The sequence below is a fragment of the Myotis daubentonii genome, chromosome 3 (genome assembly GCF_963259705.1).
Source record: "Myotis daubentonii chromosome 3, mMyoDau2.1, whole genome shotgun sequence".
NCBI classification, from domain to species: Eukaryota; Metazoa; Chordata; class Mammalia; order Chiroptera; family Vespertilionidae; genus Myotis; species Myotis daubentonii.
This window is the reverse complement of record NC_081842.1, coordinates 209703824-209731263: the sequence shown is the minus strand read 5'-3', so window position 1 is coordinate 209731263 and position 27440 is coordinate 209703824. Positions and strand designations below refer to the sequence as shown.

The following is a 27440-nucleotide window of genomic DNA, read 5'->3' as shown; positions in this document are numbered from 1 at the left end:
CGTGGCAAACCTCCACCCATTTCTGGCTGCCCTGCTGTAGCCATTTCTGGTGCACACAGCCAGGCCTGCCCAGGGCTTACCCTCTTGCTGCCCCTTTGCGATGGATTAAGCCTGATTTCCTCCGTCTACATGTGAGGGCACGGAACCTCAGAGAGGCCTCGGCCACCAAGAGGGAGACTTGGGTTCCAGCCACACGTGGGGCTTCCTGGGTTCACATCCCTGATCCCCCTTCCTATCATGCGATACGGAGAAGTCATCTAACCTCGTGCTGCCTCAGTTTCCTCACCTGTGAAATGGGGATGAATAAGCATTAAGTGAGTGAATATCTGTAAAATGCATGAAAGAGCGCCAGGCACATGTTAAATTCTGTGCAAGTATTAGCTATTCTTCTATTATTATTATTATTCTGTGTGTGTGGTTTGTTCAGCAAGACCTCAAAAGTCCTTTTCTCTCTCTTTCTCCCCAATCCCCCTTCCTGCCCGCCTCCCCTCCCTTTTAGAGTTAAGCCTGGTGTCCGCTTCTCCAGCCAGCCATCAGGGCACCTCCTGTCTCCCGCCCTGGGGTTGCCCGCGGAGGAGGTCTGCCGATGTTACCCCGCGTCCCCCCACCCCTTCTCTTTGAGAATTTGAGGGCGTAAGTTAGATAACCGTGACACCTGTTTTAAATTAGCCTCCAGAAGCCTCCGACAGCTGAGAAATTATTTAACAGGGAAGGAATTGAGTACATGAATAAATATTAATATTAAATCGCTGCTTCCCCAGATTTAAGGAGTGGAAGGGGGGCTCACTGAGAAATGGAGGCTGCAGCTCTCTGGGCACGGCTAGTGTGGGCGGTTCGCAGGAATGAGACGTGGGAGTGGGGAGAGGACACAGCAGGCCGCTGGTCCCGGTCGCTGGCCTAGCTGGATGGGGCTCCATCAGTCAGCGGGGCGGCAGGGGGCAGAGGCTCAGGGCGGCTCAACAGACAGCCTTCCCAGGTCCCAGAGGGCAGGGGCAGCCTGAGGGCAGCCAAAGCCCCCCCCCCACCCCGCAGAGAGGAGCCCGTGGACTCTCAGGAGCCCAGCACTGTTCTTCGTGGGCCCCGTCCTCTCTATAAAATCATTGCAATGTATATTTAATGACCACACCGGCCTAAAAGCAAACATGATCCAGGCTGGATTCATGGTTATATATTCACTATTATTACACTACTAGAGGCCCAGTGCACAAAAATTCATGCACTGTGGTGGGGGCTGAGGGGGTCCCTCAGCCCAGCCTGTGCCCCCTCACAGTCCGGGAGTCCTCAAGGGATGTCTGACCGAGCTGCAGTCTGGCCACCCTCTGCGGGGGGCGACTGGTGGGCTGATCAGGGGACAGGCGGTGAGTAGCCAGCCCCGCCCCCACCATCGCTGTCCCCTCCCTCTGCCCACTGGCACGTGCCTGTGCCTTGGCTGGCCTGGTGCCACCTGCTCGCTGGCCCTGCCCCCTGCCAACTGGTCAGTCTGCCATTCAGTCAATTTGCATATTACTCTTTTATTATATAAGATTTCCCGCCCCCCCCCCCCCCGCTTGTAAAAGGAGTCACAATGAGAACATTGTCCCCGGCCTTGGGCATGTGTCTGGGTGGATGAGTAGGTGCCCCTGGCCAGCGTAGGGCCGATGCTGAACCTGGGGAGGCAGGAATGGTGGGGTGTGAGGACACCTCCTGGGGGGAAGGGTCCCTGAGAAGGCAGGACCACCTAAAGGTGGTGAGGAGTTGGAAACTCAGATCCCACCTTTCAGGCCCAGATTACATTTTATGTTAATGCATAGTAATAAATTACTACTATTAATAATAGTTATAATTATTATTATTATGAGGCACTTACTGTACTGGCTGCCCTGGCTTCCTTGGCATTCAAGAGCCGCAGCGCACTGCGGACTCAGGGCCGGGCCTTTCTCTCTCTGCCTGGAACCCTCTATCCCGGTGGCCACAGGCCTGGCTCCCGCCCTCACCTCCTGGGGGTCCCTTCACTAATGTCACAGCTCGGCGGGGTCCTTCCTGACCTTTCTATTAAATAGCCCTTCCTACTCCCTTTCTCTCTGTCCCCTCCCCCTGCATAATCTCTCCATAGCACTGGTGAGTCCCAGGGACATAGCTGCCGCCACTGTCCTAACCCAGCAGGTGGGACCTCACCCCTTTCACCTGCTGCTGACCGCAGGCCCAAGGTCACACGGAGCCGCCCGCCCTCCCCAGCCTGCTGCCCTCCCCTCCGTAATGCTGCTTTCCAATAGCGAGACCTGACCCCTGTGTACTGTCCGAGCAGCAGCCCCGGGAGCGCCCGAGAGGCGGCCGGTGGTTCCCTGGCCGAGGCATCATCTCGCCTTGTGCTCGAGGTCAGACCCGCTGGCTGGTGAAGAGGCTTCCTTCCCGAGGTCTGAGGGCGCCGGGGGCAGGGGACAGAGCACCAAGTGAGGCGTCAAGCCGCTTAGCTCTGCTACACACCCTCTCTGAGACTCAGTTTCCCCACTGAGAGTAGAATAAAGGTGCCGCAGCCCTGGCTGGTGTGGCTCGGTTGGTCGAGCATCGTCCTGGGCACCGAAAAGTCTCCGGTTCGATTCCCGGTCAGGGCACATGCCCAGGTTGTGGGTTTAGTCACTGGTCGGGCACGTACAGGAGGCAAGCGATCGATGTCTCTCTCTCACATCGATGTTTCTCTCCCTCTCTCTTTCTCTCTCCCTCTCCCTTCCTCTCTCTCTAAAATCAATAGAAACATATTTTAAAAATAAATACGTAAAAAGGTGCTTCCTTCCATGGCTTCATTCCATTCACTGAGGCACCATCCATCTCTGAGATTTGGGGGCTCTGCCTTCCCCATGAAGGTGCAGATGCCAGGAGAACAGGCCGTATCTGTGAATACCTCAGTAGAGCTGACAAAAGCGAATGCACGTGAACCAGGTACGTGGCAATCAAAAGAACATAGACGCAATGAGAATCACACGCATCTAGTGCCAATGGGCATGAGGTTAGAGATGAGCCCGGACAGCGCCAACCTCAGTGGCTTAAAGCATCATCATTTGTGCTCCTGAGCATGGATCTGTGGTTGGGTGGGGGTCAGGGATCCGGCCTGGGCTGGGCTCTGGTGGGCAGTTCCAGGAGGCGTAGCGACAGGTTGCAGGTGGAGCTCAACCCGGCCGCATGTGTGTTCATTCTGGGGTCCCGGCTGAGGGAGAAGCAACTCCTGAGGAAGGCTCTTCTCGTGGAGAAGGCAGAGAGAAAGAGGGTGAGTCCCGCGGCCCAAGCCCATTGGCTAGAGCAAGTCACGTGACCAGGCCCTAAATCCGTGGCTGGGGCAGCATGCTCTGCCCACCAAGAAAGGGGGGGATTTGCTGAATAATAGTCCAAGCGATCGCAGGGTGACTCGGCGTAATGGTCAGGCCAACGTAGGTTCCCATTATGATCCTCATCAGCCAAGTAACCCTCCCTGTCTGTGCCTCAGTTTCCCCACCTGAGAAGCAGATGTCATCAGGCCGAGCCCATTCCATTGCATCATGTCCATCCAGCGTTCCAGGCTCGGGCTTCACACGAATGAGCTCCTACGTCAGCCAGAGTTTCAGGGAGGATGGGAGAGGTCCCAGTTTCATCTTTGCTGTCATTCCTGGCCTCCTTCCCCCTCTTTTCTTTCTTCAGGACCAAACCGGCCTCCCCTCCCCCCCTCCCCAGGGTCTCCACTCTCTTCCAGTGTTTGGACATGTCCCCAAAGTCCCAACCTTGGTCATGGTTAAGCCAGACTGCACACAGTTACTTCCTCTAGTCTTTCCCTGTAAATTAATCCCTCTGAACCTTCCATCACTTTCCTTGAACAAGATTTAAATGAGACACATCTCTGGGCTCCCACCAGCCACAGGCTGCAGTCAGCGATCGGCTCTTGTCCTGCAGGGAGGGCATACCGGGCTGCCCAGAGATGAGAAGATGTGGGCGGCAGGAACCTTACCCTCTAGCAGAAGCCAGGCCAATGTGTTTTTTTAAAATGTTTATTATTATTACTATTATTGTTATTATTGATTTTGGAGAGATGAGGGGAGAGGGAGAAAGGGATAGAAACATTAATGATGAGAGAGAATTATTGATGAGCTGCCTCCTGCATGCCCCCCACTGGGAATCAAGCCAGCAACCAGAGCATGTGCCCCAACCGGGAATCGAACTGTGACTTCCTGGTTCATGGGTCGACACTCATCCACTGAGGCACACTGGGTGGGCCCCAGACCAAGTTTTGGTTGGTGTCTTCCCGCAGGTGGAAGGACGGTCTGTACCTGTATTTCCTGCAGTGGGGATGGGTGGTTGGATACACGCATGCTCCCTCACCCAGCTCCCACATGGCTGTTGGCCACCATATACTCCTTATATGGGATGTGTGTCCTGTCCTATATACAACTAGGGGCCCAGTGCATGAATTCGTGCACCTTGAAAGGAACTGTGGGCCGCGAGGCTGTGGTGGGCATAGGGGCGGGTCGCGGCCCCTCCTGCCGCAGCCCCTGGTCCCCTATCTGCTGGCAGCCCCACTCCCACTGTCCACCGCTCCCACGCGACGACAGCGCTGGCCCCAGCTTGTAGCCACTGATGGAGCAGGGGGAGGTGGAGAAGCCCTGAGCGGCAATTGGGGCCAGCAGCCGCCCCTCGCACCTGCTGATGGCACTGAGTGATCAGGGCTGGTACTGGGTGCCGGCAGTGGGTGTGAGCGCTGGTGGGACTGCAGCGGCTGGAGCAAAGAATTTTCAGTGACCACCAGAGGCTCACCCCAATGACAGTGGCCAGCGCCCCACCTTGGTCTGGCGCCCCCACTCACCTGCTCCACCATTCCACCACAGCCGACACCCGCCATGTTCTGCATTCTGCCGCCTGCTGCCAACACCCGCCAAGCCTGCACACGCACCCCCTGGTGGTCAGCGCACATCATAGCGACTGGTTGTTTGGTTGTTCTGCTGTACGGTCTATTTGCATATTAGGGTTTTCTATAGATAGATGTGTCTAACTGTCTGATCTTCCATGTTAATTTTAAGACATTAGAACCCATCTCTGTACATCTCCAGAGCCTAGGGTGGTTCTTGCTCCTGGCTCCCCCTTGCAGAAAGGGATAAAGGTGTCCCCACAGACTGGACAGTGTGTGGATGCTCCGGGGCTGCATCCAGGATCTGGGACTAACAGAATGTCAGGTCACGCCAGTCCGTCCTTCTGTCCATCTCTGGGATGTGGGTTGGAAAACTGGAAGCTTATTTCTATGACCTTCTGAGAAATATACCCCCTGGCCAAGCTTCGAAATGGTTCCCAAATATAAAGTCAGCAATCACGGAGAAACATGAAGCAAGCATATTTCGACCCCTGGCCCTCCAGGCAGCGGGATCCATGTAGATTTGTAATTCCTTACGGCATTTTTCTCAGGTGCTTAAACCACACATTTGTATAGTCCTCACAGCGGAAGTATTGTTACACGGACACTGGGCAGTTCTGAGCAGAATTCCTTCTTCCTAAATGTGAGAGCATATAATCCGGTGGCTAAACATAGATTTGGGAGTGAGACTTCCGGGGTCAGGATCCCAGCCCTACCACTTACCAGCTATGTGACCTTGGGCAAGCAACTTTGTACCCACGTGCCTCAGTTTCCCCCTCTGGAAAATGGAGATGCTAATAAGACCTATCAAAGAGTTTCTTAAGGGTGAGTAAATCCAAGTGTCTAAAACTGCCTTCAGAGTACCAGGCACAGAACAAGGGCTCAGTATGCATTTGCTGCTGTCATCATTGTGGCCACTTGGCTGCGTCTCCATAGCCGGGCGTGTCATTCCCTGCCTCTCTGAGCCTCAGTCTCTCCCTCCATAAAATAGGTCTGCGGCTATTTGCCCCTCGGGGGCTCTTGTGAGAATCAGGTGAAACAAAGTGGGTGAAAGTGCTTTGCAGGATGACAAAGCATCGTGCCTTTCGGAAGATTCTCTGAGAGATGGCTGCGGACGTGTGCTGGCAATGAGGGGAGTGATGAGCTGTGGTATTTAAATGAGAATTCTAAGCTCCCCAGAAGCCTTCATTTCCCCGTCCCCAAACACTTATTGTGTGGGAACATCTTCCTGTTCTCTACCTGGGAGACTGATTCACTCAAAATTGGCCCGGGGAAGGCAGAGCTATTTGAGGAAGGCAGAAGGGAGGGGAGCTGCTGGGTGACTGGGAAGTGGATTGTAGTCTCAGGCTCGCTCTCTCTCTCTCTCTCTCTCTCTCTCTCTCTCTCTCGCTCTCCCTCTCGCTCTCTCTTTCCATTTCTTCCTCCCTCCCCTAGAACTATGGGGGAATGGGATGGATACCGTCCGTCTCAAAGCCAAGGACCTGGAGGTCACCCCATGCTCCCTCTCCCTCGTCTTCCTCCTGGACCGCAGAGCCCAGCCTCTCTCCCTTGAATGCCCTCAGTAGCGTCCTAGCTGGATCCCTGCTTCCTTTCTCATCCTCCTGGACTCCATGCTCCAAGGAGCCGCTAGCAGTGTCTCTAAAAAATGCTAATCGGCCCTCCCCTGAGGCTTTGGTGCCATCCTTTTGTTTATACCAAAAACAAGTTCGAAATCCTCTGAAGTCGATACTGTTATGGTCCCATTTTACAGATGAGGCAACCGCAGCCCAATCCAGTTCATGCGCTCAGGCCCCAGGTCCCACAGCGCCCAAGTGTCAGGATCGGATCTTTGCCCCAGCAGCCTGGGTTTGTCCACCTCTCCAGCCTCCTCTCAGGCCACTGGGGTCTTCTCTCTGGGCCTCTGACCGAACAGGCTCCATCGAACCTCAGAGGCTTATACTGCCTCTCCTGTTACCTAGAATCACCTAGAATTCGCTTCCCTTCTCTCACTATCTCCCTGACCCCACCTAATGTTACCTGGGCGGCTCCTGCTCCTCCTCCAGGTGCCTGTCTCCACGGCACTGGCCAGGGAGGTCTCCCTGCCGGCCTGGGGTCTACGCGTCCACAGCCCTCCCCCTTTCTGCAGGGCACTTCTCCTACTTGCATCATCCCTCTGTGACTACTTGTTGACGAACTTCACCTCCTGTCAGAACACTCTGGATGGTAAGGGTGGTGTCTCAGTCAGCTCGGCTGCTATAACCAAATGCCACACACATTTATTTCTCATGGTTCTGGAAGCTTGAAGTTCAAGACCAGGGTTCCAGCTGGTGCAGTTCCCGGTGAGACCCCTCTTCCTGGCTTGCATTTGGCCACCTTTTCGCTGTGTCCTCACATGGGAAAGAGAGAGAGAGAGAGAGAGAGAGAGAGAGAGAGAGAGAGAGAGAGAGAGAGAGAGCTCTGGTGTCTCTTTCTCTTCTTATGAGGACACTAATCCCATCCTGGAGGCCCCATGCTCCAACCTCATCCAGACCTAATCACTCCAAAAGGCCCCACCTCCAAATACTATCACACTGGTGGAGGCGGGGGGCTTGGGACTTCCTCATATGAATTGGGGGGGGGGGGACACAAGCATTCAGTCTATAACAAGTAGTAGATCTCTTGTTCCCCTCTAGAACCCCGATTCCAAGTTCTTGGCACTAAGCAGGCATTCAGAATATTTTTTGGATGGATGGATGGATGGAAGAATAAATGAATGAATGAGGATTACAGTCCTTCTTGGACACTGAATCTGGAGATCCCTCCTAGATTTGAGACCAACCCTGCAAAGCCACATAGGTCCCCCTCAAGAGATTTTTGTGATACCAGAGAGGCTAGAAGAATCATCATTTAGCAAAGACTCTGCTTTTAATAACAGTGACCTAACTGCTGGCAACGCTCTGGCTTGCTAGGATAATTTCGCTTTCCTTGAAACATACATTTAAAAAGAAAAAAAGAAGAAGAGGAAAAAGTCACATTGGACTGCTCCAATCTCCCACCCGTGAAATCTCCCCCTGGGATTGGATCCCTGCTATAAAATATTGTCCCGCGATTAGATCTCCAGCCATGAAATATAACCATGAATTTAGATCCCCACTTGCAAATACAGTTTCCTGATTAGATCGCCCCCCATGAAATATGGCCTTTGGGTTAGCACATGCCGGTAAAATATGGCTTTTGATTAGATCACTGCAGGGGAGGCTGAGTCGCTAGCTGGGAGCGGGGCTCTTTACCACAGCCTCACAAAACACGGTATAAATATATGGCGAGGGAGAGAAGGCAGAGAAGGTGAATTATTAACCGTGACATTTTGGAACTTGGACTTCCTTCGAAGTTGTCAGGGGGACGAGAGAGGCTGGGACAGACCTCTCACCTGCCATGCGGGCGCCACCCTCAGCCGGGTGGCCGTGGTGGTGGTGACGGCTGATGTCCTGGGACTTCCTATGTGCCGGGCACCGTGCTGACCGCTTTATGTGTCAGTTCGGGTTCCCCAAAAGGAAGGTGACGTTGTTATGGTTCTCAGTTACGGGTGGGAACTGAGGCACAGAGAAGTGAGGTCACTTGCTGGGAGACACACAGCTGGAACGTGTCAGAGCTGGGATTTGAACCTGGGTCAGCTGCCCCTGGAGACTTTACCCTTAACCACTGCCCTTCGGTTGGCTGAGCTGATGCACCCCTGGCCTGGCCTGTGGCTCTGGGTGATGTGGCCCCCACAGGCTCTCAGCTGCTGCAGGGTGAGGGGGTGGGGATCCCTGTAAGGGTCAGAGATGATGGGCGCTGTCCCCTGGGCTCCCCTGGGTGAGGAACAGGACAGAGAACCAGGGGGGCCAGCTGGGCCCATCCCCGAATTTAACTAGAAGCTTAGGCCAGAGCTGGACAGGGGCAGAGCCAGGCCTAGAAGCCCAAGTGGCCTGCCTTTGAAGCAAGTATCTCCCACTTGCTCTGTTAATATCTCTCTCTCTCTCTCTCTCTCTCTCTCTCTCTCTCTCTCTCTCTCTCTCTCTAACTAAATTTAGATCCTAAGTTTATTTGGGAAGATGGGGTCACTTGTAACCAGGGGGCTGACCCTGGGGGTCCCAGGCCCCTCTCCCCAGGTGCTGCCCGTGGCAGAGCATTTCTTCAGCAACAGCCCTGAAGCCCGCCACCTAACCCAACGCCGCGCCTTCCCAGAGGCAGCCCCACCCAATGCTGCTGGATCGGGCCAGGAGCCCTGCCTTCTTGCCTCAAGTCAGGGCAGCTATGAAGGGTCCTCTCAGCTCCAGGAGCCCCAGTGGGACAGGCGGAGACACGCAGCCAGCTCCCCTCCGCCTGTTCCTCTTTCTGCATGCCTCCCGGTGCCGGCCCCGACACCCCGAGAAACCCGTACACAGCTCTGGTCTCGTGGTGTGTTCCTCAGAGCCCACCCGGCAGACACTCCTTGGTGTCTTCAGACTCTAGTTTCTGGTGCACAAATTGGGGATATGAGCACAGCTACCCCCGGGTGTGTTGTAAGCAAAGGTGTGAAGGTGTGTGTGTGTGTGTGTGTGTGTGTGTGTGTGTGTGTGTGTGTGTGTGTGTGTGTGATGTGCTCAGCCCAGCCCCTGGAACACAGTAAGTATTCAGTAAACATTTACCCAAATCCCTGATGGGGGATCCCCAGCTAAGGAAGCAATTCCCTTCACCTCCTTTCATCTGCACAGTGGGGCCCATGGGCCATCCTGTGGGTCGTGGTGGTGTCTGCCTGCTGGGGCCCTGAGGGGCCATGTGGCCAGAGAAGAGACTCATCCTACGCCAGTTCTGGCCCCCTCTTTCTTCCCCGAGCCTGGGTGCTCCACCAGGGAGGGGTGGGCAGTTCCTTATCTCTCTGGAGCCAGCCAACTGGCCAGCTCTTATCGGGGATTTGTGAGCTTGTAAAACACGGCGCTATCACGTCATCACCCTGGGACGAGGGTGCTCCCTGCTGGGCCTTATCAGAGGTGAACTTGGCCTGTGATTGAGGGAAAGCCGGGATAAGGGTTATCCGGGGTGAGTGGCAGCCAAGGCCAGTGGGGAAGCTGGAGGCCATCGGGCCTGCCTGCCGGGGTTGGTGTGACATCAGAGTGGACAAAGCAGTGTGCGTGTCCCCTCCCCTTCTCTTCCCTGCAGAGATTTCAGACTGTGGGATGACCCCGAGGAACTCCAGAAACCCAGAAGGAGAAAATTCTGGGTTAAAAGAAATAGTGGCATTAACCTCAGTGACCCCCTTCATCCGCCTATTCCGTGTTAAGCACCTGCTGTGTACCCAGCACTTAGCTGCCCAGAGCGCTGGGCTTAGTCTCAAATTTCTACTTCTCTCGGTTTCTAGCTGTGTGACCTCGGGCCAGGCACTTGCCCTCTCTGAGCCACATGTGTCCAATGGGAATCACAGCACTCATCTCACCAGGTTATCAGGGCACCTTGAGGCAGTGACTGTGAGCGAGCTGCCTGATCAACTATGAGGTCTTGTGCCCAGAGCAAGGATGAGCTTGCATGTGGATTACACACCAAGAGAGTGGGGTGTGGTAGTCCCAGGAGCCAGAGCGGGATTCCCTGAGTGGGAGCAGATTGTGCACTAGGGTGGGGAGGGAGGGGGTAATAGAGAGAGGGCATTCCAGGCAAAGGGCATGCCGTCCACAAAGGCAGCTGGGCAGGGTCACTCGGGCAGGCCCTCCCGGTGCAGGCCAGCAGCCGCCTTGCTGGTCAGGGAGGCCGGGCCCATCTGGCTTTGTTTTTCTCCTGCTGTTTGGATGCTTTTCTGCTGAATCCCCTATTTGTCACTGTTTCCCTGCGATTCTCTTTTGAACTTGGCATCTGTTTGGGCTCCATCCGGTCCCCGCCTTCTGCGTTCTGATGCTCAGGTCTGTTTGCAATCTGGGCCCCTGGTCTGAGGGCAGAAGGTGGTTCCGGCACCCTCAGCAGGTCTTGGGGATGGAACGAGGGATGGATGCGGCGAGGGCAGAAAGCCCTGGTTCACACGCCGGCCCCGCCTGACCCCAAGCATGAGGCACCTGCTCTGCTGAGAGTCGAGCCAGCAGCTTCCCTTCCGCCCCGGCATCTCGGGGGGCCGCCGTGGGCTCCCCCTTCTCCAGCAGGCTCAGCTGTCTCTCCCACAACCAGGCTTCGAGCAGCAGAAGAGCCTGGTATTCCGGCACTGGCTTTGGAGCCAAGCGAGCCTGGGTTTGCCCCGTGGCTCTGTCACTTAACAGCTGAGCGTCCTTCGCCGTCTCCGGGAGCCTGTTTCCCACCTCTGTGAAATGGGGATAGTTCTGCTGCCTGAGGATCACCTGAGGGCGCAAAGGCATGAAGCCTGGGATAAGCATGAGGGAGGAGCAGAGCGCTGGGCCGGCTGGTAGACCCTGCGTCCTGCATCTGCCAGGGCACGTAAGCTAACGCCTCTCTGTGCCTGTTTTCCTTGTCCACAGGATGGGAGCAAGACCTGCCTTGTAGAGTGGATGGGAGCAGCCAGTGAGTTTATGTATCTGTCAGGTGCCTAGAACGGTGCCTGATGCTTCGTCATCACCACCACCGGCATCATTCCTGCCCAGGAACATTATCCTGGGGCCGAGGAGAGGGCACAGGCCATGGCCCGCTCAGCACAGGGCACCTTGAGCACCAACCAGGTTCAGCACCTGGGCTGATCTCTGTGTATAGTTGGGGGGGGGGGATGCAGGTAGAATCAGAAGACTCAGGTTTGAGTCTCTCCCCTTGCTATCATCTGGGTGGACTCCAGCTGGCTACTTCCCTACCAAGTTCAGTTTTTATTTTCTTCACCCAGAAAATTAAGATCATCTCTCCCCTGAAGCACTTGTGAGAATTAAACAAGAAAATAAATGTTAACATTTTTTTGAAAACCGGAGCGCAGTGGACTGATTCCACGCATGTGTTTAACATTTCTCCACCGAGCTTCTGCGTGGAAAGCACTGCTCTGGCCCTGGGGCCTGGGTGAACGGGACAGGCCGATCCAGTCCCCACAGAGTCCCCTGTCTAGAGGGGGCTGCGGGCAGCGCACCCCACCCAGCCGGAAATGAACTCTCCATGGTGCTGAGATGAGCGCTCAGCATGGAGGGCTGAAGGCTGTGGCCGGGGCGGCAGGGAGGCTGGGAGAGGAGGTGGCATTTGACATGATAGCTGAGTGAGTGGGGACAAGCTCACAGACGCGTGGGGCAGAGGGAAGTGCAGCACAGAATGGGGGCTGTTCAAGGGGTAACCAGGGGAATGTGGGTGTGACCCAGGGCCGCCCCTGCAGGGCCTTGAGGCCAGGTCAGAGTCTGGGATCCATTCCAAGGGAGGTAGGAGCCACGGGGGGGGGGGGGGGGGAGGCGGGGGGGGCAGGGGAGGGGCATGGTCTGGTGGGATGTTTGTCCGTTACACTCACGGGGTACACGATATTGGTTAGCCGCCTGGCGGGGTGGCTCGGTTGGTTGGAGCGTTGTCCCATACGCCAAAGAGTTGCAGGTTTGATTCCCAGTCAGGGCACATACCTAGGTTGCTGGTTCTATCCCCAGTGGAGGCATGTACAGGAGGCAACCGATCGATGTGTCTCTCTCTCTCCCCTTTCTCTCTCTCCCTCTCCCTTCCTCTTACTAAAAATATCCTCAAGTGAAGATTAACAAATATATATATATATATATATATATATATATATATATATATATATATATATATATATTAGTTAGCCTATGATAGGTGACAAATTTTGCCATGAGTGTGTGTGTGCGCATACACACACATGCAGGGAGGTATTTGTGAGTGTTTGGGGAGGGTGTTTGTGAGTGTGGGGACACTGCTATAATTTAGAGAACAATCAAGGACCAGGAAGAGATACTTACCTGGCAGGGGAGAGGCCATGATCACAAAGGTGGTTTTCCCAGGGCGAGGCTCATCCATGGCACTCTGGATGTGCTGACCCCTGCGATTTCCCCAAATGTGGGAAACTCGACTGGTGGTAGGGACTGTGTTCTCACTCTCCCCTAAAAAAAAAAAAAAAAAAAAAAAAAGAACCAGAAAAGAATTAGATGAGTCAGCATTTGAGGTGCCTTTTGACTCAGAGACTCCATGATTTTATGAAGAAACAGCTCTGTGGCTTGTTTTCCAAGTCCCCAGACCAGGAGCGAATTTAGGCTAATGGGCAGGACGTAGGGTGAAGCTGGGTGTGAAAGGCGCTCAGTGGACTGGTCAGCAGGGGATGCTGCTGGATTCCTGCTTCTGCAGAGCCGGACGTCTCAGAACCCCGGGGGAGGGGGCGGGGGAAGAGAAGGGAGACACGGAGACGGAATTAATAAAAGCGGCCGGAGCTAATGTGTTTGGCATTTACTGTGTGCGGGCTCCGTGCTTGCGCTCCACCTGAAATCCATCGTTGGGTTCTTCCATCCACGGTGTTGGTCTGGCAGGGCGACCCTGACAGATGACTGCGGCCTGGTGGCTGACGACAACAGAGATCCATTCTCTCACCTGGGCAGCACGGGGTCTGACAGCAAGGTGTCGGCAGGGCACTCTCCCTCCCAGGCTGCCTGGGAAGGCTCTGTCCTGGCCTGTCTCAGCTTCTGGGGCCGTCAGCAGTCCTGGCATTCCTTGGCTTGTAGACGCTCTGCTCCTGTCTCCGCCCCTGTCGTCACCATGTGGTGGTCTCTCCGTGTCTCTCTGTGTGTCTGTCTTTGTCTCTCCTCTTATATGGACCCGGCCGTATTGGATTAGGTCAGTGGTCGGCAAACTCATTAGTCAACAGAGCCACATATCAACAGTACAACGATTGAAATTTCTTTTGAGAGCCAAGTTTTTTAAACTTAAACTGTATAGGTAGGTACATTGTTATGAACTTAATTAGGGTACTCCTAAGGCTTAGGAAGAGCCACACTCAAGGGGCCAAAGAGCTGCATGTGGCTCAAGAGCCGCAGTTTGCAGACCACGGGATTAGGGGCCCACCCAAAAGCAACATTACCTCATCTTAACCAACTACCTCGGCAAAGACCTTCCTTCCAAGATCACATCCTGGCGCTGTGGGTGGGTGTGAGGGCCGGCACACTATCAGCCCCTATACCGACTCTTTCGAGGGGGAAAGGATTTCACCCAATTTCACAGAACCTCCAGAAGGTGACAGAACCCACTCAAGATCACACAGCTACAAAGCTGGATTTGAGCCTCTCTTCGACAAAGGTTCACTCTCTTGCCAGCCACCAGCTGCCTCCCGAGGGACTGGCATGTGTGCCAGCAGAATGGTGCAAGGCACCCTGGGGTGCTCAGGGCTCCCCAAATGGACTGGAGCACTGGGGTTGGCTGGCGGGAGATGAGCTGAAATGGAGTTGGAATGAGGATCAGAACAGGCATGGAGGAGCAGAGGGACCCCTCCTTTCTCTCCTCCTTCACCTTCTGGAGGCTTCTGAACCTGCCAGAGACCACCTGCCCCCTCCCAGGTTCCCTCGCCCTGCCGGGGTGTCAGCCCTTGCTCCAGCTGCCCAGCCCCGTGGCTGGTGTCTCTCTGGAAGGAATCAGTGCTCTTTGCACCTTATATTCCCTGACTTGGAGTCACCTCGACGTGCTCCGGGCAAGGACTGTGCTTTATTCTTCTGTGGACCCAGCGCTAACCCAGAGAGCGGCACATCGGGGCGCCCTGCCGTTCACTCGTTCATTCCACAGGGAGTTATTAGCAGGATTATGTGCTGTAAACTTGAAACATGGACCGGCATGGTGGGGAGACAGACACGCAAACAGACTGGCCATGGGGGAAGGGCAGGGGATCATGGGAGCCCAGCGAGGATTCCAGTCCAGAATGGGGAGTGGGAGAGAGGTAGAGAATGCTTCCCAGAGGAGGCAGCGTGGAGCGTGACGGGGGAGGCGGTGCAGTGACACGGTGGCAGCAAGAAAGGAGAGGGAAGGTCAGTGCAGCTGGAGGAGCAGCAGGTGCAGAGCCCTTCAGGCAGGAGAGGGGCTCGGAGCTTCTAGAACTGCAGGTGGCTTGCTGAGGCCTGGCGGCAGGGGCGGGGGATGAGGGGGTCCAGAGAGAAGGTGGCAGGGAAGGGTTGCTGGAGGAGTCCAGATGAAGAGGTGGGGCATTCTCCTGGGATAGCACTTCCCTTGAGACAGACAGGAGGCAGGTGGCACTGAGGACTTTTAAGCAGGGACTGGACATGGCAGGAGGCTTTTCCTGGTAGCAGGTAAGGGAGGCTGGAGGAAGGGAGGCAGCAAGAAGTCCATCCTGTGATCCAGGAGAGAGAGGCCAGTGGGCTGAATGGATTCGGGGTGGGGAGGGTGCTGAAGAGGGAGAGACTTGGGTATCACTAACTGCTCAGTGCACTGGATTCAGTATTGACCTGCAGGGCCTGATTTGACCTCAGTGCAGAGAGGAAGGGTCTTATGCCCACCTCCTGAGCCCCTGCTGGGTGGGGAGGGGAGTGTGGGGTGAGCGCAGGGAAGGCAGGAAAGTGGTCTCTGTGCCATACCTTCATGATGGAGCAGGCCTGCCCATTTCCTGGGATCAGGCCCTCTCCCTTGCCCACATTGATGGCTCACTATTCACCAGACCCCGCCGCAAGCACTCTATGCGTTATCTCATCTGAGCCACCAAGCAGCCCCACCAGGTAGGGACTCATTATACCCATTTGACAGATGAAGAAACTGAGGCTCCCGGAGGGGAAGTGATTTGCCCAACATCACACCCCTTGGAAGCGGCAGAGCTGGGACTTGAACGCTTGTCCTCATGACTCCCGAGCCTGGCCTGTGCCCCCACTCAGGGAAGATGCCATTTTTCCAGGAGGCTGCTGGCTCCGGAAGATCACCTTCACCCCAGCCGCAGAGCAGGGTGGGAAAGCCGCCCCCACCCCTACCCCCGTCCCCGCGCGTGAAGGAAGACTGATGGGCTGGCTTCCTTTCTTTTCCTGGCTTCCCGGTACCAAGTATATATTTTTTCTAATCGGCCCGGCTGCTGATGGTTATCTGGCTTCGCGAGAGAGAGAAAGAGACTTTGTGTCAAATGCTGAAAAATGACTTTTCAGGCAGCCTCTCCGTCTCCTGAAAGGAGGTGACGTGCTCGGAGCATACAAATCACTCAGCGCCGGGCATCTCGACGCAAGGAAGGAGTGTGTTTAGATTGTTAAAACCACCCCCGTCCCTTCCCAAGGTCACAGGCAGGCAACCCAGCGTCCTCGGGGCCTGGAGGGCAGCGAGGCCCAGAGGGGAGAGGTGATGTGACCCCCGACAGCAAGCCCAGTGGGCTCTGGGCCCAGGAGGGGGCTCCGAGATGCAGGAGGTGTGAGACCCGAGAGGAGGTCTGGCCTGGGATTCCAGGTCTCCATCAGCCCGCCATGTGCTGTGTGACCTTCGACGAGTTCCTTAACGTTTCTGGACCTTGGGAAACCCTCCCATGGATATAGGCCCACAAACTCGGACGTCAGCTCTGCCATTCATGCAGCTGAGTGTCCTAATAACGGAGTGTGCCGAATACCGACTGGCGCTCAGGGGTTCCCAGGCAGTGGGGTTGACTGAGATGCCACTGCGTGTAGGGGAAGAGGGTGGACCTGGATCCGGGCTCTGGATTGAGCAGCCTGCTCGGGTCCAAACCTGGTTCTGCTACTCCAGCTGTGTGACCTTGGGTTTGTGGCCTAGCCACTCTGAACCTCAGTTTCCTCCTCTGTCACCTGGGGAAATCAGCAAGCCCATCTCGTGGGGCCTCTGGTGAAAGCAGAGGGCCTGGCACGTGTGTCTGTCCTCAGCGAATAGCAGTCCTGTCTGGTGACTGCTCCTTAGCTGTGCTGGCTGGGCAGGTCCCCTCACCTCCCCAAGCCTTGGTTTCTTCATCTGTAAAAAGAGAAGGAGGATTCGAAAGATCAAAGTTCTTAAGTGCTCGGCACATAGTAGGCTCTTCATCACTCATTGGCAGTGTGGCTCTTTGCAGAGGATATTTTTAAAGACAACTCTGGGTTTTAACTGTAGCCGATGTCTTGCATACCCTCTGGAAATGTATAACAAAGACGTGTCTAATGGAATGTGTCTCAGTATCAACACTCGATTGACTGGAATTCCCCACTTCTGAGTGGCCATGGGGGTCCCCTGATGGGGGGGAGGGGGTGACAGGGGGGCGTCTGTTGACCCGAGCAGGAGCCTGATGGAGGTCTGGGCTTCAGCAGGTCACACGTGCCCCCCTCTCCAGTGTAGCAGTTCCTGTGCCACCTGCACTTCTTCCTGGAAGGCCGTGGGCTGGGAAGCCGGCCCCCACCTGTGCAAAGCAGCCGCCAGAGAGAGAACTGCGGGAGATTACGAGCCAGGCTCCTGGGCTGCTGGAGGGACATTTGTCACTTGTCGCCCCATTTTTATCTTCCTGGCTGTAAAGCGAGAGAAGCCACATCGCCAGGCCTTTAAAAGTGCAGACGGTCTCCAGATGAGCTTGTGATGTTAGACAGGGCCTGCCAGGAGCTTGCCTCCTGCTAGAGCAAACGCATGGTGCTCCCCGGCCTGGGGAAGTTCTAAATTTAGGGAGCAGGCCGGTGCACAAAATGCATGGGGGGGGGGGGGGAGAGAGAGAGAGAGAGAGAGAGAGAGAGAGAGAGCACAGAGGAGGGAAGAAAGGGCCCCAGGCTTGGCGCCAGGCGGAACACAGGCCTGGGCGTCACTGGATGGTGGGTGACCCCAGGTCCCGTCACCTCCCTCCTGGCCCCACTTAACTCCTGGGGTGGGTGAGGATCTAATGAGATCATGGAGGTAAAAGCTTTGCTGTTTAAAAGGATTAGCATAAACTGATGGTGGGAAGGCCGTTCCCCTCAGCACAGACGCCCACCCAGAGCAGGAGCATGTGGTAGGGACAGGATTCATGGGACAGAGAGGGTGGTCGGATGAGGCTCTTGGTCAGTCCCTTTCCCCTTCTCGCTTCCTGGCCTCCCTCCCCGGTGGGTCCGGGACTGAGGCTGGGATGCTGAACCTCAGGTGCGGGGCCTGAGGCCTGTGCAGGGGGAGCCACGGAGGGCTCAGCCAGGAGCGCCCTGGAGAGGGCAGTAGCAAGATCCCGGGGCGCGTCCCGTGGGGCTGAGTGGAGAGAGAGCCAGCGTGAGGCGAGGCGCGAGGCAGCGGCATGCGGGGCACAGATGCAGACTGGACAGACCGGCATGGAGGGTGGCCCGGCAGCAGTTTCCTGGGACCCCCGTAGCCTGAGCTCGGGGAGAAGGAGGCCCAGACCCAGTGTGGACGCGCCATGCCTCCGTGCTTGTAAAAGAGGCAAATGAACTAGACCGTTCGAATACACAGCTTTGGGAAGCACCCCAAAATGTCAAACACATAAATGGGGAGCTGCCCTGGTGAAAGGGTGGGTTGACGGCCCTGTGCCCCACCTATGAGGTGCCCCAAGTTCAAATGCTGCCCCTGCCACTTACTGACTGGGTGATGTGTTTAAATTAGTTGAGCTCCCTAAGCCTCTGTTTCATCATCTGTAAAATGGGAATAATGCTAGAACTTACCTCACTCGGTGAAAATGAAACAAGACATGTGCCTGATCAAGGGTGAAACCGCCGCAAACATCCCCATTCATGGTTGTATTGGACTCCCTCACGCCCCGTCCACCCTCAGATCCCTCAGCTCTGCTGGGCACAGCCCTCGGAGACATCTCCAAGATGGCCTGTCGCTTCCAGCACCATCTGCCTCAAAGTTCTCAGCATCCCAGCCCCGTGGCTCCCTGGGTCTCTGATTTGGCACTGCTGCCTTCAAGTGATGGGGGTTGGGCCTGGTGCCACCTTCCCTGTGGCTGTGGTAACAGAGCCCAGGGGATGGGGTGGGGGGGGCATTCAGCAGCCCCTTGCCGCCCCCTGCACGCCCCAGGCCTCCCTCCTTCACTATCTCACCTGCGGCAGTCCCAGCCTCACGCTCTATTTAATCGCCTCCATTGTCTGCGCCGTGCAGGGTAATCTCGGCTCAGAACACGTGTTAACAAATGGGCAAAGTTTTATCGGGAGCCGGGCGCCCGCCCTGCTCTGTCAGATAAGATGCTCCCGCTTTCTGGGCTCACGCTTGGGCAGCTGCTCCCCTGGGAATCGATCCCGGGCAGCGCACTGTCTGCAGCAGGACACCAGGCAAGGTGAGGGGGGCCGTTCCGGGGCTCCCGGAGCCGCAAGAAGGCCCATGCCTGGGTTCTGCTGCTCCCTGGGCGGCTAGGGGCCCTCGGAGACTCTGTTAGCGGTGAGGCAGGGGGAAGGGGAAAGCTCAGTTCAAGTCCCAGCTCTGCCTCCTCCTAGCCGTGGGCTCTGCAGTCACTTCCCTTCTCTGGGTCTGCATCAGCTCGGAAAAAAATAAGGAAAAAGCCATCTGCCTCATCTACAAAGTGGGGTCCCATGAGATTATGGATGCGCAGCTGCCTCAAGCTTGGTGCATAGCTAGCTGTTCCTCTGTCCTTCCTCCCTACGTTAGTTTTCTGGAGCTGCCATAGCAAAGTGGCCGAAAGCAGCAGCATCTATGCTCTCACAGTTCTGGAGGCTAGATGTCCGAAGGCACGCTCCCTCTGCAGACCCGGGGGAACCCCGCCTTGCTCTCCCCGCTTCCCGTGGCTGCGGCAGTCCGGGCGGCCCTTGGCTTGTGGCTGCATGGCTGGAACCCCGCCTCTGTCGTCACATGGGGTGCTCCCTCTGCATACTGGTGTCCCTGTCCCGATGTCCCTCTGCGTATAAGGACACCAGTCGTAGGGCCCCCTCTCGTCTTAACTTGGTTTCCTCTGCGAAGTCCCCATTTCCAAATAAGGTCACAGGGACTGGGGGTGAGGACTTCCACCTATCTCTTGCGGGATGGGGGGCACAGTTCACCCCACAATTCCGCCCTTTGGCCAAGCCCTCCAATTCGGGTAGCAGGGATCCTTGTTGTCCTTGGATGCAGCCTCTGTCGCTCAGCTCACCCTGCCCAGAGGGTCGCCTGCCTTATGCCGTCTGCCCCGCCACAGCCCCATGAAAAGCTGCTGTGAGGGGTCCCCCTTCTCTCCTCTGCCGCCTCATCCTGTCCTCAGGCAGGGAGAGGTGTGTGAGCAGATTATGGTGTTTGCATGAGACAGGGCCACGCCAGAGAGATGAGCACTGATGGAAGATACGGTGTCCCTTCTGCATGGAGGGAGAGTTCAATCAGCAAGCTCTTGAGGGATCAGTGGAGCTGAGCCCAGAAGGATGCCGAGATGAGAAGGGCATTCTGGGCGGAGGGAACAGACCAAGCAAAGGGCCGGAAGAAGGTGGGTGGGCAGCCCTGGAGGCTGGGTCGGGGACTGAGTGTGTGTTCTGGGGGACGAGGGTGCTCCCTGGAGATGAGGCTCTAAGGGGCAGCTGGACTGACACCTGGAAGGGCCAGGCTAAGGAGTACATTGGTCCTGGGCACTGGGGAGCCAATGAAGGTTGTAGAGCAGAGAACAGGGTGGGCTCAGATCTGTGGCGCAGAGGGCTGACCCAGCAACAAGGCTTTGTGAAGGGACAGCTTTTCTACCTAGAGACACATTATCGCTGGACTTTTAAAGAGCTGGCGAAGTCTGTCCACTAGAAACTTCCCAGTGGGGCTCTCAGCCCAGCTAGGCTGACAGCAGCCACGGTGACGCAGCCTTCTGGCCCTGATTTCCTCTTCATGTTGATGCTGGACACCAGCTTTGGCCCAGGAGATGCAGGGGCTGGGACCTGGCCCCCTGTGCCCCTGACCAGGGCACGAGGATCTGCCTTTCTTCCCTGGCACCACTCGCCCACCCCACTCCCAAGATTTCAACTTTTACATCCCAGACGAAGCCCTCCAGGTAGAAGCTCCCAGAAATCAGCAGTGAGAGGCTCCACGAGGCCCGGGCATCCATTTCTGTGCCCTGTAAGTGCAATCATTTATTTCTGTCCTCTAATCTTGATTAAACCCACCTGCAAATGAGCCCGATATTAAATCCACGACCTTAATCTTCCCTCCCTCCCCGACCCTCGCTCCCTCTTGTCACCCCCAGAGTGGTCAGTTTTGTCTAGGAGAGCACCCAGTGACTGGAACATTCCATTCCAGGCCCGCTCAGCGTCCTCCCACCGCTGAGCCCCGCCGCCTCTCCTGACAGTTTCCCTTTTAACTCTATTTACATTCTGGAAAGTACACAAGATTTCTATCATGTACTTCCCTAATGTCAATTTTCCCATGATGAGAATAGGCTGTAAACACCCATATTCTCATAAGCCTATTGTGGTTCTCCATACATTCAGAGTAGGTGAGCGATGCCATCTCCAACTCCCGGGGCTGGGCGGAGCTGGTGGGGCCCGGAGGGCACGGGCCCGGGAAGCCAGCCCAAGGCAAACACCAGGAGCTGAAACTCATAGATGTCACCTTTATGGTTCACTGGGCGACCAGGCCACAATCGGGTGGCCTCTCTTCCCCGCCTAAATCAGTACCATCTCCGTTTATGATGGGCGCCATTAAAACCCATTAGGCTACCAAGTCAAGGGAATGGACAGACCCCCAAAACGGCACGCATAGAGCACGCATCCCCAAGCCCTCGTCACCTCAGGGCGACGCCTTGGCCTGGCCCTCTGGCCCCACGCTGGGCTGGGCTCTGGGAGAGGGACACCACCCTGATGCTCTGTAGGGTTCTGGGGACCGTGGGAAGGGACAGGACGCGGTGTGACAGTGGGATTGAAGTCCCTGGGCTTCTGGGTGGTGGGTGGGTGAGCTTTCCCTGGAGGCCATCAGCTGTCAGTCACCCAAAGGGGTTTCCTGATCAATTTCATTTTACCAGAGACCTCGGCTCCTCCCTGCAGAGCCCAGCGGGTGCAAGCCTCAAGGGAGGGATGGGAGGGGGGCTCTAGGTCCAGCAGTGAGCTGGCCTATGTCTCCTGGACGGTAGGCCTCATCCGCGTAGGGACATGGCTGGCTCTGCCTCCAGCCCTTGGTAAATAGTTGTTGAATGAATGAATGAATGAATGGTGTTTGAATACCCTTCTGTTTGGTCTAAAGGAGAAACATTCATTAGAAGGAAAGCAGCAGAGTCTATATGGAATTGGACCAATTTGGGGACAGAATCCTGCCTCCAGCCTTTAACTCTTTCTAAGCCTGGGGTGGGCAAACTTTTTCTATAAAGGGCCAAGTGGCTTTGCGGGCCCAGAGGTAAAATGGAAGCTGTTATGTGGGTACCATTGAAAATGTAATCATTTAAAAATATTAAAAATCATCCTTAGCTGGTGGGCCCTACAGAAACAGGCGACGGGCAGGACTCGACCCGGGGGGCCGCAGTTTGGCGCACGCTGCTCTAAGCCTTGGTTCCTTGACCTGTAAGTTGTGACCAACCCTCGTCTTGTCGGTGGTTGTGGAGTCCCTGCCGCAGAGGAGGTTTAGCAGCGTTTAGCACGTGGTGAGAGCACAGTCCTAAAGCAGAGGGCACGGAGGGCACGCAGGGCCCAGGCACTGCTCTGAGAAGGGATTCGTGAGCTCCCGAGCCCCTGAAGCAGGTACTGATCCGTTCCGCTGAGGAGGAAGCAGGCGCAGAGTGGTGCAGCCACTTGCCTGAGGCAGAGCTGGGATGTGAACCCAGGCAGCCGGGCTCCAGAGTCCGTGCACTTCCCCGCCAGGCTCAGCTCTCTCCTCGTCGTCCTGTTGCTGCTGCTCATTCTCATTTTCAATGACCCAAAGGCGTCCCAGCTGGTCTCCAAACCACAGTGACAACACACTCCTCTGTGGGTGTGCCGTGCCTTTGTCAGTTTTCTTTGGCCCCCGATTTACCTCCTGAGTTACAAATGCTGGGTCTGTTGGTTTGCCATCTCCAAGCACAGGCCTGGGGATAGAGGGGAGAGGAGGAGAGGAGGTCCGGGTGGCTGAGCTGGTTGGAGAGTCATCCAGTTCACAAGCTCACCTGCAGACCTTGGAGCAGGAGCGCTGGATTCTCTTCACACGGAAAAAAAAAGACCAGGCAGGGGAGGATAGGAACTAGAGGGAAATCGAAAAGAGTGAACTCACAGCCAATCATGGTCGGAGGCAGCGGGAGGGGCAAGCTGACCTCTCAGGGCTGCCTCCTGCCCCTTGGAGCCGGGGAGTGTGTGTCCCGCAGAGAAACAACTTCGTGGGGGCCAGTGTCTTCCTTCCCGTGCTGCTGCTTCCAACCCCCTTTTCTTTTCTTTCCTTTTTTAAAAAAATATTTTTATTGATTTCAGTAGGAAGGGAGAGGAAGTGAGGAGAGAGACTCATTGATCAGCTGCCTCCTGCACTGGGGATCGAGCCTGAAACCCGCGCATGTGCCCTGACCGGAAATTGAGCCATGACCTCCTGGTTCATAGGTCGACACTCAAGCACTGAGCCACACTGGCCGGGCATCCCTCACCCCCCATTTCAGTTCTGTTTAACATGGGCTGAAGTTGGAGAAACAGGGTATGAGAGGGTTTGCAAACACTCCCTCTGTCTGCACGCGCCTGGAAGAGGTTTGGGGTATTCTGGTGTTGGTGTTGTGGACTGAATGTCTGTGTCCCCCCACAATCCATGTGCTGAAGTCTTAACCCCCATGTGATGGCATCAGGAGGCAGGGCCTTGGGGCAGGGATTCGGTCATGGGGCTGGAAGCCTCCTGAACAGGATTGGTGCCCCTGAAGGCACCTTAGCGAGCTCCTTCACGCTGTGGGGACACAGGGAGGGGACATCCGTCTATGCAGCAGGAAGCGGGCCCTCTCTGTCGCACCTGGATCTTGAACTTCCCAGCCTGCAGAACTGTGAGAAGTCAGTTTCTGTTGTTTATCAGCCACTCCGTCTATGGTGTTCCACAGTCCAAACTAAGACAGAAATAAATGGAGCCATTAGCATCTTTAAATCTAGTTAGAGAGAGCCAGTTCCAGAAAGTGCAGCATCCATTCAGAAAACTCATCCTGAGACTTCTTCTCTTTTGGAAGAGGCACCACAGTCTGCATGAGTCAGGGTTCTCCAGAGAAACAGTGTCCATATGTCCTGTTGCTGGGAGGCTGGGGGGCCCCAGGATCTGCTGTCTGCAAGCTGGAGGCCCAGGAGAGCTAGGGGTGTGATTTAATCCACGTCAAGGGCCCAAGGAGCTGATGGTGAAAGTCCCAGCCCGAGGGAGGAAGAGGATGCGAGGGGTGCTCCCAGCTCAGCAGCGGAGCCTTTCGCTCTGTTGAGGCCCTCCATGGATTGGCTGATGCCCACCCACCTTCGAGGGTAACCTGGTGGACTGAGTCCATCAATTCAAATGCTCGTCCCATCCAGGAACCCCCGCACAGACACACTCGAAATAATGTTCCACCTGGGCCCGCTGCGACCCATTCAAGTTGACACATAAAATTAACCCCACCACCGGACAGGAGAGGGTGTGCCTTGACATGTCAGATGAAACTAGTGTCACAGAGATGCGCTACAAAGTCGATGAAAAGCAAGAGAGAGACAGAGAACGAATGAGAATTCCAAAAATACCAACAGTGCCTCTCTCTGTCAGATGGTTTCCAGGAAGGAATTTGGCTTCCTGTACACTTACGTGTATCATTTTTTATTTTCTAAAACAAATATTCATCTTGAAATCCCCCAAGGGAGCAGCCATTAAAGACGAAAATGTCGATAAGAGGGGGGCTGTGTCTCTTTCTTCCAGAACCAACGGGAAAGTTACCTTCTCGGTGGAAAAACCACTTGGCTTGCACAGGGGATGTTTGTCAGCCGGGCCTTTCCCCGACTCCCCCTTATCTTGCTGACAACGAGAAGGATGGCGAAGGGGCCCTGAGCGAGTGCAGTCTACGGGCCATGACTCAAGCAGCCGCTGTGGAGGGAGGCAATCTCGGGGACCAGCGTGGGGGGTGACATACAACGCCAGGTCTGCTCGCCAGGGGATGCCGGCCGGCCGAGCTCCGCGGGAACCCTCGAGTCCCGTTGGAGCTGGAGGACAACTCTCTGAAGGTGACCGCTATGCAGGATCCTGATCAAAATGCAGAATCAGAGTCAGGGGACACGGTGTGTGCTGGCTGGCAAGGGTTAGTGAGAGAGCTATGGAATCCTGCTGACGGTGGGCCTTGCTCGGTCAGGTGATCTGCTTTGATGGTGAATGGCCGTGTTGACTTGTCCTTTTGTTAAAGCTACTAGATGGCACCTGATGCCGTGGCTAGTGCATCGAGGGCACTAAAAATGCCAGTGATTTCCAGGTATCATTCCTGGTGCTGGAGACACTGCAGTGAACAAACCCAAGTCCATTCCCTCGTGGGGCTGACATTCTAGTCGGAGATGGCGGGGTGAGTAAAAGGGTATGTAGCATTGATAATAAGCAAGTGGATAAATGTAAAATATAGCATCAGGCAGAGAAGTAGTGTCATAAGTAATAAAGGTATTTAAAGGGGAGAGGGAGAGACGTTGGGTGGGAGTTTTAGAGAATTTCAGACTAGGTGGCCGAGGAAGGCTTCTGTGGTGACATGACAGTGAGCAGGGATCAAAATGAAATGAGTAGGCAAGCCATGTGCATAGCTGGATGAAAGTGTTCCAGGAAGGAAAAGCAGTCAGTGCAAAGGCCCTGGGGTAGGGATGGCCTTGGGTGTTCAGGGAAGAGCAAAGAGGCCAGGGTGGCTGGAAAGGAGTGAGCCAGAGGGAGGAGTAAGAAGCGAGGTTGGAGCGAGGCCAGGGGCTAGCCCAGGGGTGGGCAAACTTTTTGACTCGAGAGCCACAATGGGTTCTTAAACTGGACTCAGAAGAAGGAGCTGCGGCCGTGTTTCCCGACGTTGCCATGTTAACACTGCTGCTGGTGAAGGAGCGGAGGGGAGAGCAAGAGAACCCTCCGCTCTTTCGGCTCTGAGGGCCGGATAGAACAGCCGAACGGGCCGGATGCAGGCCGTAGTTTGCCCACAGCTGCCCTAGATGCTGGGATCTCAGAAAACACCTTGTATTAGTCTGCTATTGCTGCATAACAAGTTATCCCTAACTTAGAAGCTTACAAGAAACCCGTGTTTGTTTAATCCCATAATTCTTAAGGTCCAAAGTCCGCATAAGCTAGGCTCAGGTCTCTGTTCTGTGTCTCACAAGATCAAAACCAAGGTGCTGACTGACTGGACTCTCATCTGGAAGCTCTGGGGGAGAATCCATTTCTAAACTCATTCTGGTTGTTACAGAATTCATTTCCTTGTGAGTGTGGGACTAAGGATCCATGTTTGCTCACTGGCTGTTGACCAGGTAGCTTTCTGCTCCTATAAGCTGCCCATATTTTTTCTTCAAAGCCAGCAAGGGTGCGTGGAGGCCTTCTTGGACCTTGAATCTCTTCCACCTACACCAGTGGTTCTCAGCCTCCTGGCCCTTTAAATATAGTTCCTCATGTTGTGATCCAACCATAAAATTATTTTCGTTGCTACTTCCTAACTGTAATGTTGCTACTGTTATGAATCGTCATGTAAATCTCTGATATGCAGGATGGTCTTAGGCGACCCCTGTGAAAGGGTCGTTCGACCGCCAAAAGGGTTGCGACCCACAGGTTGAGAACCGCTGACCTACACAATGGGATATATGGTTTAGCTCTGCCTGTGGCAACTCTATTTGGGTCTCTGCAGGTCTCTAACGTGGACCTTGAAGATACCAAGTCATAGAGTTGACCACACCAGCCTCTACTGCACTCTTCTGAAGCGTCTATTAAGCACTGCTGTAATCCGGAGAGTGTTGTGTATTATGGAAGTATTAAAAAGAAACCACAACAGACAATTTTGTCTCACTGGGGAGCTGGGACTAATGATGCAGAGAGCAGGCAGTGGATGCGGTAAAATACAAGAGAGCTCAGCACTAAGGCTGCGAAGCGGGAAGGATCTGGCAGGGGTGTAATTCTATGTCCGCGCATCTCCCACCAGACCGATGCAAAGCTCTTTCCATGGCCCAGCAACTGGCAGGTGCTTGGTAAATATTTGTCTAATAGGTGAACGAGTGAATGAATCCATGTGCTTCCGTTTTTTTTTACCTGGAAAATAGGGTGTTGGCCTCCCTGCAGCTTGTGGGCAGATCAGAAACAGACAGACGTGTATACTTGGCCCAAAGGCAAAGCAGGTTCAAGCATCAGTGTCATCTATTTGGGGAGTGTCAGGGATTGGCTTTGACACGCCCCTAGGAGAGAGATGGGGGAAGAGGATTCCCATCAAAGGCAAATACATGGCCAGCATTCCTAAGAGATGCCCCCAGTGCCCCTGGGAGGACGGGCAAGGTCCACAGGGCTGGGTGGACATAATGAAGGCAACTTGCTTTTTTTCCCCCCCAAAATCCAACAGAAGAAAGTCCATTGCCCCTTGGGCCTAGGAAAGTTATTTTCACGACAACAATGGGCTTGATCCATAATATCTCCGAACTAGGAGCCCCCTGAATGTCCCTCCATGGTAGGATGGATAAACCCATCGTGGTATTTCTTATCATGGAATACTTCCCTGGGAACATGTTTTTTTAAGCATAAACTACTGATAAATGCAGCACATGGGTGAATGTCAAAAACATCATGTTGACAAAAAGTAGCCCGACACCAAAGGGCACATCTTGCATGATTCTATTTATAGGAGGGTCAAGAAGAAGCAAAACCAAGCTATGACGGAGAGGCCAGCACAGAGGTGATCCTGGGGGTGGGGGCGGCGACTGGCGGAGGGCGCTGGGGAACTCCCTGGGGGCCTGGGCATGTGCTGCATTTTGATGTGGGT

General features: G+C 55.2%; 1 protein-coding gene and 1 pseudogene across 1 annotated transcript in view; both read left to right on the top strand.

Annotated features, from left to right (window-relative positions):
• The window catches only part of IGSF21 (immunoglobin superfamily member 21), a 212655-nt gene that overhangs the window by 52707 nt on the left and 132508 nt on the right, over nucleotides 1-27440 (top strand). The gene's annotated exons all lie outside the window — the stretch shown is intronic.
• LOC132232247 (U1 spliceosomal RNA) lies at nucleotides 12680-12831 on the top strand (annotated as a pseudogene).